Genomic DNA, 13,069 nt, shown 5'->3' with positions numbered 1-13,069 from the left:
CATCTGTTTTACAAACTGAATAACAAGTACCAGGTGTAGAAACTGAGGTAGAAGAGTTTTAAAGTGAGAATATATTACAAGGAGTGGATGGGTAGAATTTGTAATAATTTGGTTTTGTGTCATAGGAAAGCAGGCTTTTTTTCTTGAAGAGTAAAGGGAAGCAGAAAGACTAATTTTAAAGGAAGTTAATTCAGCACAAATTGAAAAGCATAAACTGATAGAAAGTTGCTGACTGGAGCTAGCCAGCATGGGGGTATGCTTCATGTTCACTTGATGCTTCTTCTGTTGGGCTAAGCTGAAAGTAATGAGATAGATAGAAGAAAACAGTTTAGAGATATAAATTGCAGGGTAGTGTAGGCTATTTTGCAACAGTTTGGTTTTTAAACATTTATTTATTTATTTTCTAATTTTTTTAGATTTTATATTTTAGTTTAGAACTGTAAAGGACCCCGGTGGCCAGGACGTTAATTACCATTAATTTGCCTAATTATGCTCAGAGCATATCTACAAAACACACTTTTAAAAAAATGAGTGGTCTCTGACATGTGATATACATCAGTCTGTTGTCTGTTTTCTGACACCCTTATGGAAATGAACTGGAAGCAGTAATGATAAAAAGCTTTAGTGGTTGTAGCAATTGGAGTACATGCAAAAAATGTGTGGGGTGAGGTACCTTTATGTTTAGGAAAAGCCAGCATGAAACAAGGTCATGGAGATGTTTAATAAAGATCTAAGTAAATGAAAACCATTTACATCCTCTACCAGCAATTTTAAAAGCCTCTAATTGAGGAGAATAAGCCTGATACCTGTTTATAATGCTTTTGGCAGCAAAGTGGTCTGTCCTTATCTTTAGGATGACCTGCAGTGGGGTTGCTTAAAGCATTTTTGTTTGTTTGTTTTGGCTATGGCAGAGCTAGGAATTTGTGTGGAAGGATTATTAATCAGCTCTAAGACTTGTTCAACATGTTTAATAGATGAAAAGGCACAAAACTATTTTTCTTCCAGAATGACGTCGTCGTAGATTGATAATCAGTTGAAAAATACCATGCTCTTGGAATACAGGATGGGGAACCATGTATTTGTGGTGCTATTGTTGACTTCCTATATTCTGAGCTGCTTCAGAGTCTCTCTGAAAATGAGGATAATAGCTGTCCAAGGAATGCTGTTGAGCAAATAGCTGTTACAGCTGAAGTATCAATTGAGGGTGCAACAAGTTCTATCTCGTGTAGGCATTTCAGTGGGTGTCAATTAAATGATACCTACCTACATGGAATTCAGTCCTGAAAAGTGTGTTCTCTCTCTATTCCCCAATATACAAGTATATCTTTTTGCTTTAACAGTAATTGTGGTGTGTCATGTTCTATTTCATTGAAACTACTCCTAAGTTTGTTGTAGACACAAGATGGATAAAGAAACAATTAGACCATGGCACTGGCTCAATGTCATGATTGAACTGATCCTGTATTTTAGTATGGGTGAGCAGCTGTCACAGCGTGGTTGTAGCACAGCTGCACTCTTGGCTGGCCTGAGATCACTTAGCTTGTGCAATGGCAACCTGGAGCTGACAAAGGCTGTCTCAAATAGCTTCATGACAGTACATGACAGTGCTTATGGATGTTCTGTGATAGTGGCTGGCAGCAGATCATGCAAGCAAGGTGCAAGAACTGGATGGTTTGTCATACCTTTCTGGCTTGCGTCTCCTTACACACCTACACTGGAAGTTCCCATACTGTCCCCAGGTAAGTCAGATGTAGATTGACTGGCAGAGGCAGATCAAGGAATATTCCCTTCAGGAGATCATCTAATTTGCCTTAGTGATTTAATTTTTTTCCTCCTCCTTTCCTCCTGATTGTATAAATGTTGACTAGACTTTTTTCATGTCTGTAATCACCAATAAATTGCATTTCTTCTTGCAGATCCTTTGAAAATATAGGCACTTTTTGAAATTTTAAATGTGTTCATTGAAATGTGTCCCTAATGTCATAGATATTGCAGATAATGGATTTCAGCTTATCTCCCTTCTGAATTTAAAGTAATTGTGAGCTGTTATTAAAGTTTTTATAATCACTTTTGGAAGTCTGGCAGTATTTTTCTAGTTTAAAATAGAAATCTGCAGTATTAAAGCTTTCTTCCTTCTCACATTCCACAAGAATATTCTTCAGTGTGTCAACAAACCTTGTGCTTTGCCTGTACTCACAAAATTAAAATTCATCTTCTTTCTTCTTCTATTACCATCAAGGCCAAGTTTCCATTCAACTTTCAGAGGAAAGTGGATTGGATGCCCAGTCTTTGAAGGGTATTTTTAGCATCACAAAGTTATTGAAGTCAGAGTTTCATCATGTAAATAGATAGGATGTGGTGAAGTGTTGTTCCTAGTCAAGATAGAAATGGTGAAGTGCTTACCTACTGCTTTGTCAACATCCATTCAGTGTTGTGGGTGAAAATTACTTTGCTTGTTTGGGTCTTTAGTCTGGGAAGATAGTGAAGAAGAGTGCACGTTGTCTGTGACATCAGTGTTTTCTGCTATGCAGAAATTATGTAGACTAAGTAATGCTGACACGTTTCTCATTTTTTAGTAATTTCAGCCTTTAAGTTCGTTCTCAAATTAAAAAATCAGCATTTTAAACAGCAGCTTACACAGTGTGCATTTGTGCTGTTTAATCTTCTGAAAGAATCATGTTTGCTTTTGTACTTTATGAGTAAAATTCCATGACCTGACTGATTGTGAGAAGCTGTTGCAATAGCATAGAATTGCTAGTTTTACTTTTAAACTTCCAACTTTTTTTTGTATTTTTATATTTTTGGGGTTTCTTTTAGCCTGAGACAATATCCATCATCCTGATAATTTAAATGGCATAAATCTGAACCTAGGTTTTATAATTAGTGTTGCATGTATTGACTACTTTTTTGCCTATTAAAAAGTGAAGTACACTCTGTAGTTTTATAAAAAATTATATACTAGTGAAGAAGCAGCTTGTGAGAATATGATGATAGTGTTGGAATTTTCCTAGTGGATTTGGACCAATGACAGATACGAGTCCGACATAATTTGCTGCCCTAATTATACAAGATCCTTGTTTCTCATTCCAAAGCGCTTTTTTTCTCCATTAAACTATCATTTTAGACATATCAGACAGTCAGATGGTAATTTCTAATGTAAGTTCCAGTTCATTTGATTGGAAAGCCATAGTTCTGAAAAGCTCCAGTGATAAAGTTTAGTGCAGTACTTCATCAGTTTGCCCCCATTCTGTCAGCTTACTGAGGACCAAAATCTGTCCAATTACCTGAATGATGTACCTAGGCTGACTGCAGAGCTGAGTGATGGCAGGAATGACCAAGAAAGAGAATTCAGCTTGTTGTCTTACCATCCCTGTACCTCATAGTTAAATCAGGAATAAGTGCATTTAACCATCTCCTATAAAAACAATATTCCTGAAATGAATTAACAGTGGCTGCTGAGAATCACAATAAGATTTGTAGCATCATCTTCAGCATGAGTGAACCACAAGGTATAAAAAATAGAAGCAATTTGGGTTAATTGTGTTAACTGTGGTTTTAAAAAATACCTTTTCCTGGTTAACTTTAACTTTGCACAGTTACAAAAAAACCTACTTGACTTATTGTTGAACTGTCTTTGTAATATCTTGTCATGGCAAAAATTAGAGAATATAAGAAGGTGTAAACAAAAAGTACTCAGTGACAGCAGGATGTTGTACAACATTAATGGTTCTTATTGCAAGCTTTCATCTTGGAAGCAGCTGTATTTAGGTAGAGTTCTGATGTCTCACAATGGCCCTGGAAGTTGCTGGTAGTATCAGTAGATAACAAATCATAGTGCATTCTCTTGGGTTAGGGCTAAAAGTGAATCTGTATCTGGGCACAAGTCCAGAGAGATGATAAATCTCCATAACCACACAAATTGTGTAAATACAGAAATACACTGTATTAAATAAGTAGAGATGTGTCTGGTAGCTTTGTGTTCTGGAAGAAACTGTGATCCATTGGAAGAGATCTGCTAGAAAAGCAAACTGAAAGAGCTGGAGTATCCACAGCAGTAGGAGGTTTTTGACCATGAAGTAGTCTATTGTTTGGGAGAAGAATAAGTATATACACATCTACTTTCCAAGCATGGTGCTGCCAGCTGCATTTCTTTGAAGTTTTTATCTTCAAATCAAGGAATTGCACTACAGGCAACAGAATAAATAAAATGTGTGCTGGCAACACTGTCCATGATATAAGCAAACTGAGCAGCCCAGTTTAGTAGATCCAAAATTGTACGACTTGTAGTAACTCTTTTTACTACTATCTAATTGTTGTAGATTCACAAGAAATTACATTTGCAAATTTAATTTTCTGTTCATTCAATTTCTCGATGAGATGGATGACAGCAATGTGAAGACTCATAATAAAGGCACAGAAAGATAAAAACAAGCCTGCTTATAAGGGAATGTGGTGTTTTCCAGTTAGGTCTGAGACAACATTTGAGCACCATTGTTTGTCAGAGCATCTTTTGGTGTTTTTTGGGGACAAACGTACAGGTATTTCTAGAAATTTAAGTGAATGTGCCTAAGTATGAGAAATGGAGGTGATGAGAGGCTCCTACTAATTTTTGTAGTTCATCATATTCTATATTGGTTATTTTGCTAGCATTAGCCTGTACACATCGGGGAAGTGGCAAGTTGTGAATATATGTCACTATATGGTTTTAATCACACTGATACCCCTTTGACTGGAGCTCTGTTTTCAGTGTGCAGTTTGGGGAGATTTCTCTGGACTCCATTTTTGCATTGCTGTGGTGGAGGGGAGGAATGGTGCATAGGCAGAAATTAGATGAAGCTTGTTGCATCCAGCTTGTTGGATCAAACAAGCACATAAAACAGTAATTTGTCTTTAACTATTGCCCTTCTCCTCAACTATTTTACTCCAAAGTTCTCACAGTCAGCTTTCCAAGATGTGAAGGTAGGAGTTTGTTACATGCTGTCATTCAATGGCAATTGATATTTACTTGAGCTAGGATTAAGTAGGGAATGCTTGATTGTCTGATGATAATTCTGTAATTAATATTCTTTGTGATTGGAAGTCTCATTGGGTCTCATGAAATGATTTTTTACATGTAGCAATATGAATTAAGGTGTGTATTTGCAGCTTGGCAAGTTTTCTCCTGGTGTCTCATCTTTCCAGTGGGTAGCTCTTGTACATCTTCTGCCATTTCAGTGGGGAACTGTTAGTTGTTTTAGTTCTTTATGGCAGAAAGAACTCTTTTAGACCAACAAAATTTGCTTACTTGTTATGGTGCTACTACTAGCAAATGGGACTCTCTGAGTCCCACTTTTTAAAATCAAAATTGCACAGAGAATCTGGAGTACCTTCAAGAGGGAGGGCAGATGACTCTTCTAACTCATGACAGCAAATGATTTTGATTAAATACAAGTAATGATCAATTGTGGAATTTAGAATAGTGAGGGAAAGTGACTTTGATTTATTGTTCCAAGTAAAGCTGAGTTCTTAGGAAAAAGGATATGGTCAAAGATCTGGCCATGGGATCCTCCAGTGTTCACTTGGTCTTTTTGAAAACTAACTAACTCTTTTAAATAGTCAATTTTGCTTTCCTTTCACTAACACTGATTTTATAACTGGGTCTGTGTGAAAGAAAATCAAGAGATTTTATATGCAGAATGCCTGAAAGATTTTTAAGGCTGAAAGATAATTTTGCAGTGATGGTGATCTACTTTTGTGGTCCAGATTGAAGATCTGTATGGGGTTTATGTGTATATATATGCTGTTTGATCTGGGTGTCCATTCTGACCCTGTGACCTTGTGTTTAGCCTTGTGTATTGAGATTTGAGTAGATTGAGAGTCCCATCATTAATTTAATGGAATCTGGGACAAGATGTCAATGTACTCATTGCTTCTTAAGAGCAATCAGGGGAAAAAAACTTGAATTTTTCCCACGCTGATTTGTTGCCAGAAGCTGCCTGCATCTGCTCACATGTCATTCTGTCTTGGTAAATCAATCTGCCTCCACATATCCATCTTAGCTCTCCTGTGTTCTGGGAGATGTTATGTTGGAATTATGATCAGCACAATGTATGTTCAGTGTGAAAAGTACACCATGGAATAATAACACTAACAGCATTGCACATGCTGTTTTGCTATAGGTTAGGGAGAATTAATTAGCACTGCTATTATTAAAGTGTTACTAATTAATGTTGTGCTGTAGTCATATGCTGTAAAAAGTTTTCAATAATCTGTTCGATAAGCTGTTTCACATATGTAACAGACATATGTTGTTATGCAAAAGAAAGGTAACTGAAATCAGGATTGCCTGGGGTTTTATTGATGTAGATGCATTTTCTAGGGAAAATGATACTCAAGTCTTATAGATCACACAAGACTTCTGTATGTGTAGGTTCTACAGAAGGGGACATGATAGTCTATGATCTTTGAAACCCTGAGAGAAGACCTTTAATGAAGCTTGACTTTATGCCAGAATACTCTGAAATCAGTTTGAAAATATTATTGATGTGTTTATTATAAGTTAAGGCACTCAGCATCCTAAAGGAATGCTGGAGTACTTTGGAACTTAGGATGAAAACCACTTTAGAAGTATTTCCCAAGAAAACACTCTTGCTCTTTGATGCTTCCATATGGCTCTGGCAAATGTTTTGCTCCTTTATTTAAACTGGCAGGGAACCTGTAATTAAAGTATAGAAAGATGCACTGGAAATAAAAAATCATGTCTTTACTTTGAGAATTCAGCTGGATTTTCTAGCTATAGGGATATTTTTATTTGTAGAAAAGTAAGACATGCTTGGAAATGCAGAAGGCTGCTTTGATGCTCTCTTGAGACATCTGTCCTTGATTAGCTGCTTGAACCAGTGATGTTGTGTGTTTGTGCCTGGTTGCCAGGGAAGCCATCATTGATAGCTTCTTTTGAGAAAGGAAAAGCAGCAGATGAGAATGTACTCATTTGCTGCTTCATTTGAGGCTGAAACATTCCCCAAATTAACCCTTGCACATTTCAGTTTTTGAGGGCTTTGTCGTTCTATGACTGAATAATTGGGAAATAAGTTTGAAGGCTTATATGCAAAAGCATAAGGCATAGAAAGTACACTGTAAATTAAAAATGTTGAGCTATGGTTCATCCATTCACAACTATCATGTGATTTAAAAGATACCTTTAAACAGCATTTGATTGTGCAGTTGTTTGTATTAATGGACTTCACCCAGGAAAACTGACTTCAGATGTATTTGTAATAGTTGGTGAGTTCGAAGGAGGAATTACCTTTTATATCTTCCAATGTGAGACAAATTCCTTGTCTGATGTCTAGGAGTTTAAGCTTCAACATCTGTTGCCAGCAGCCTGTCTAACCTAAATAGCTTTTGGATTGCACCAAAATACTTTGAATAAAATAGTTGTAATAAATGGGTGCTTTTGGGCATTTCTGAAATTTCCTCAGTTATGAGGAACTGTCAGTGCCTGAATTGAAAAAGATTGTTAGATTTAAATACAAATAAGGATTTAAATACAAATAAGAATTTTTATTTTTTACGTATTTCCAAGCAATTTTAATGCCAGTGACAGTGAAACACATAATTAAGTTTCTTGAAGTAATTTTGATAGTTTTCCAGCAGTTGTGTCTTCCACACATGTAGAGCCAGGGCTAGGATAACAATACTGAGATTCTTTGAGGGGTGCATTTATTACAGAGGAATTCCTAAGGACTTCAAATCAATGTTGTTTTTTTTTCCCTAACTGAAATGCACCATCTTCACAGAAAAGAAGAGCCATTGTGATGTTTTAAACTTCATGAACAGCTTTAGTATTGCTGTTCTTTTAGGAAAGGTCTGTGTTTCTCTTTGGTTCTGAATGACTTTCTCATTGGTCTGTTGGAATGGGCCTGGTAATGCCACACTTGCAGAACTGCATCCTGTGGAAATTTCTGGCTGCAGGAGAGCATTGTTGCTAGCAGAGCATGTCAGTAGGCAGGGGAATCTCCTACAGGCTAGGGAGATTTAAAGAGAGCAGAAGAGGCAATCCAAAGGTCATTCAAACAGGGTTTTTTTAATATGATGCAAAATAAAATAAAGAAGACATTTCATTGCAGTGTTTATTTTTTCTTCTTGCAGTGTTACTGGATTAACAGAAAATCCATAAAGTAAACAATATTAGTGTTATTTGTAACTGCTGTCTACATTTTGGATAATGCTAGTCTATGTGTGTCAAAAAACCAGTGCATGGAGATAAAACAAGAATATAAGAAATAATCAATTTATTTTAAGCATGATTTGCTATCACCCTGCTGCTTTTGTGAAGACAGTAGTTGTATTCACACATGACATGATGTAAAAATTTTCAGCAAAATCCTTCATGAATTTTATGGTTGCAGTGGAGTTATTTCTGCTCTTTAATAGTATGTTGCAGATGTGATGTAAGATTTAATGGGACTCTTTTTTCTTATAATTGAAAAAGTGTAATTGCCTTTGGTGGAAGCTGAGCTAGAAAACAGGAAATGCTGATCATGTGTGACATGATCTGGGATGGAATTGCTTGAGTTTTTATTTCTTTTGACATTTATCTGAAATTTCCTTTTTTAAGCAGTAGAAAACATGGGGAAGAATAATCTCAATGCATCTTTATTATAATTGGTATTTCTGTGTAGGCTCAGCTTTGTTAGGAAAACTAGTTGTGACTGCTGGAGGATAATTGCAGGGTTGGGATTGCCCTGGGAAAGCCAGATGCAGTAGGTTTCTGTGCATGAACTAAAAGCTGCCAGACTTTTTGGCTTTCTTTAAAGGGATATTGTTGTTGATAGTGGTTTTTTGTTTTTGACTAAACGCAATCCATTTTGATAGATTAGTTTTCAAACTCATTTGTCTCTATTAAAAAGGGGCTATATCAAGCTTTTGCAGGCCAGTTTGGACTGTTTAGAATAACATGACTGGTGTTTAAGTGTGGTCTTCAGAAACTGCTTTGTTAACAAAGGCTGTTTGTTCCTGTTCTCTTACTAAACAGTTTGAAAAGGGTAGAACTAGTTCACATCAAAGCTCTGGTTTGTCTAACAGCCTGTTACCATCAAATAAGTTAAGCTGAACTAGGTTGGTGTATTGTGAATTATATATTGAATCCTATTAATGTAATGATTGGCTTTTTTTAAAAAATACTTTTATAGTTTAAAAGATTGGTATTTCCTGAACCTTGAACCTGAAAAAAATAAGCTCTTGTATGTTTGACTCAACTCCTTTTTTTCCTTTCTATTTAAATACAGAAAATAGTAACTGCTCTTAAGGTGAGAGTAGAAAACCAAGAAACTGCTTGACCTGTTTAGAGGAAAGAAGCAAGAAAGGCAGAAGTAAGGGGTTGGGTGGTCTTTTCCTATTCTCCCAGTTAGCTTCAGGTTGGGAGATATCAGATCAATGAAAAAAGGGCCAGTATTCCAGTGGCATTTTATGTAGCATTTCATAGTAAAAAAGCTTTGGATCTTATGGCAAACGGCTTTAATGAAGCCTTTTAAAAAAGGATTATAACACTTAGTGTTTTAAATTTTGAGATTTTCACTGGTTGTTTGTTGCTATACCAAGCAGACAAAGAGATTTATGAGACTCTGATCTATGTTCTATGATGCTATAGAACATTTTTACCAAATTAAAAATACTTTGGATTGGCATGGTACAGAATAAATGGCGATTGATCCTCACTTTCCCTGTTGTAGATAAGAAGATACAGGAAAAGCCAGAGGGGAGTGGGGGGAGAGAGAGAGAAGGAGCAGAAAAGGACAAGTAAAGGTTTTCATTTAGTGATTTTTATTTATTTTTGGTCCATATGCATTGGATCCAAGATGCTGGGTAGCTACAGACAAGTTTTGAGTTGGCAGGTTTGCCTTGACAGCTGTTACTTTGGACTTTGGAATATTCTCCCTCATCAGTGGTACCATCTGGCTGCTCTGACATGATATTTCTACTTCATCAGTCTCTGGTAAGTTGGGTGGAACTGCAGGAGCTGTTTCATCCTGTGTTTCTAATGCTGTGTTTCTGTAGTAGTGTTATCTGTAAGAAGTCAGAGATCAAAAGGTAAGGCCTGAGGGGAGAAGGTAACATCAGATTTGTCATGTCTTAGACTAGTGTGAATGCTGGTCTGCTGATTTGAAAAACAAGTCACTGTCAGTTTTAAAATGAATACAGCCTTTGGGTCAGGAAATTCCTCAAGGAGAGGTTGGTGGGTACTGGGATGGGTATATTGGTGGAAAAATCCCTCTCTCTCTGTGTATTTAGTACCCATTTTCACAAAGAATCTGGTGTGAGCTGGTCAGAAACATTTTATTGTGCTTGCCCATCCACATTTGTTTAGACCTGGAAAGCTGTCCTTAAATGATGATTTGTTAATCCTGTTTATCAAAAGTAACCTGATGATCTGTGAGCCTGTCACTGGAATTCCCTATGTCAACTCACATTCCTAAAACTAAGAATTAAAACTCCCTAACAGAGGAAAATTAAATCCTCTGTGTTTCAAATGCACAGAAATCTTTTAAATCGATAACTGTACTAAACAGGATGGCTATAAAATGGGGTATGGAATTGGAGCAATCTCTGTGAATCTTAAACCTTATAATGTGCACTGCTCATTTTTGTGTGTTTCTTTGCTGTCTTCCATACCATGTGAAAATGGTTTAATTGCTGTAAATTCAGATAGCTTTGCTGATTGCAGTGGAGAGCATTGGGATCTGCAGCTCTATACTTTCCAGAAACAAACTATAATGGTTGCTAGCAAGGAGGCAATAATGATTAATAATGTGGATTTTATGGTCAATAGGTGGAAATGATCTGCATTTGATTTTTATGTGAGAAACAAATAAATTATTTTTGTCCTTTCACAGGAATCATGTACATGCCTGCAACATAAAGCAGGTTTTTAGATGAGAATATAGAGCTGTTGATTAAAATATAAGCAGTAATATTTATAAACAAGTGAATAATACATAACACCAGTCTGTATTTTTGCTGTTCTTTTTTTAGTATATTTAATATTAAAAATGTGTTGCGGGAGTTTATTTGTTTGGTTTTGTTTTAGTTATTTTTAATATTTGCTTTCTTTTAATTCCACAATATCTTTTTCTCACCATAAAGATGATCAATCAATAAATAAAATAAAAGGTTCAGTGTGCATCAGTTATTTTCCACTTTGCCCTGATGATAATGTCACTGTCAAATACAGAATATTCTTAATAAAGACAATATAGGGGTGGAAATCAAATCTTACCAAATCTTAACTGATTTAGTCTGTAGAAAAGGTGTCACAGGGTGGATCTGAGTGGCATGTTAGTCTCTTCCAAGTAACAAGTGGCAGGACAAGAGGAAACAGCCTCATGTGAAGGAAGGGCTTGGTTGTATATTAAGAATTTTCTTTTTGTTGAAATAATTGTCAAGCATTAGAATTGCCTGCCCTATTAGGCAGCCTATTCTAATAGGCTGCTGGAGTCCCCATCCCTGGAGGTGTTTAAACTGTGGGTAAATCTGGCACTTAAGGACTTGGCAGTGCTGGGTTTATGGTTGGACTTGATTTTCCATGTCTTTTCCAGCCTAAATGAGTCTGTGACTCTATGACCTTATGGAAAATAGATCCTTGATAAACTATTTATAAGGCTTTATTGTTGAGTTTACATGTTTGGTGGAGAAAGATAGTATTGCTATTATAGTTTTATCTTTTTTATAAATTGTATCTTTTTGGTCATATAAATGAAGAAAAAAATATATCACATGCTAACTAAAAGCCTTGCAGAATTTTACAGTTATCACAGCATTCATTGAAAATGAGAATATTCCCTTTCTTTTTTCATATTTGACTCACAGGGGTAGATTCTTGACCTTGTGCTATTCAATACTTTAGTGAGAGTCTTTGTAGGTGGTTATCATTTTATTCATTTGCCCAAGCACTAACAAATGACTGGGATGAACTACAGCTGTTTGGTAAGACATTGGGATGAGCCTGAACTTTTTATTTCAGTAAAACAATATTTATTCCATTGTATTGTTACCCTGTGAATTGCATCTTCACGTGGCCAAAACCACTGTATTATTCTTACTGTAAGAGAAATTGTTTCTAGGTGTAGAGTGACAAACTTCTGGGGATTTTTAAGAGTCAGAACTAAAGCCTTCATTATTCTATTTCTGTGATGAAAGAGAGCTAAGCTATTTTCATTTATTTAAAAGTTGAAGAAAACAAAAAGAATTATTTAAACTAATCAGTGTGTGGAAAACATTGTCTTCTGTTTTAAAAGCTAGTATGGCAGATAGTATTTTTCTCCCTCCATCCAACAGATTACCAGTAGTGTGTCTTACTAGAGTTGTTTTCATTATGCTTGGATGACTTTTCATGTGACTTTGAGTTTGACAATGCTTTTGTTACTTTTCTCTATTAAAAAACATAGAGGTCAGAAGCTGTATCTACTTACTCTGAAGCTGAAGTTTTAACTTACTAGCTTCTTCAGAAAGATTTGGGAATGTTGTGCTCACTTGATAATTCTTTACCAAAATGTCACAGTAGAAGTAGCTGGGACACAGTCCTTAAATTGTTCTCTAGAATTTAAAGATTTTAGTTTAGATGCAGGTGAAAGGAGTGGCTATTGATGAGAAGCAAAGTTGGGGGGTGTGTGTGTGTACTTGTTTTCAGCTTTCACTCCATCATAGCATGTGTTCCTGGAGGGAGAGGAGGAGGTGGTGGTCTCATACAGTGGGGAACTGGAAACAAATATTTCTGTGGGGTTTATAGTCAGAGAAATACTATGGATGGTCTTGATCTAGACCCTGCTTTTGCAATGATGAAACATTATAGTAATAAGATTTTCCCCCATGCATAATTTCATTGTACCCCTTCAGATAGGACTAGTTACTTACTTACCTGCATGACTAGATAAGACTGTTGTCTCTACAATGTTTTATTTGGAATTAAGTCAAATGTTCTCTTTCAGTAAGTAACAAAACAGCTAAATTGCTTTAAAATCTTTATGTAGCTTATTTTCCAGTTATTGTGGTAGCAAGTCTTGGATTTGTGCAAATGTAAGCCTTTTGTATT

General features: G+C 36.0%; 1 protein-coding gene across 2 annotated transcripts in view; it reads left to right on the top strand.

Moving 5' to 3' along the window:
* Positions 1-13,069, top strand: part of SMYD3 (SET and MYND domain containing 3) — a 381,469-nt gene that overhangs the window by 64,425 nt on the left and 303,975 nt on the right. The window contains exon 1 of one of the 2 annotated variants that reach the window (XM_071429190.1): positions 10,005-10,071. The exons of the other annotated variant lie outside the window; for it this stretch is intronic. The gene's annotated coding sequence lies outside the window, so the exon portion shown is untranslated. Of the gene's footprint in view, positions 1-10,004; positions 10,072-13,069 lie in introns of those variants that run through there. 2 annotated transcript variants of the gene reach the window in all.

Source organism: Agelaius tricolor, unplaced genomic scaffold (genome assembly GCF_023055355.1).
Source record: "Agelaius tricolor isolate 1412-34295 unplaced genomic scaffold, bAgeTri1.0.p SCAF_1, whole genome shotgun sequence".
In the NCBI taxonomy this organism is placed as follows: Eukaryota; Metazoa; Chordata; class Aves; order Passeriformes; family Icteridae; genus Agelaius; species Agelaius tricolor.
The sequence above is the reverse complement of the archived record's forward strand: the minus strand, read 5'-3'. Positions and strand labels throughout refer to the sequence as shown.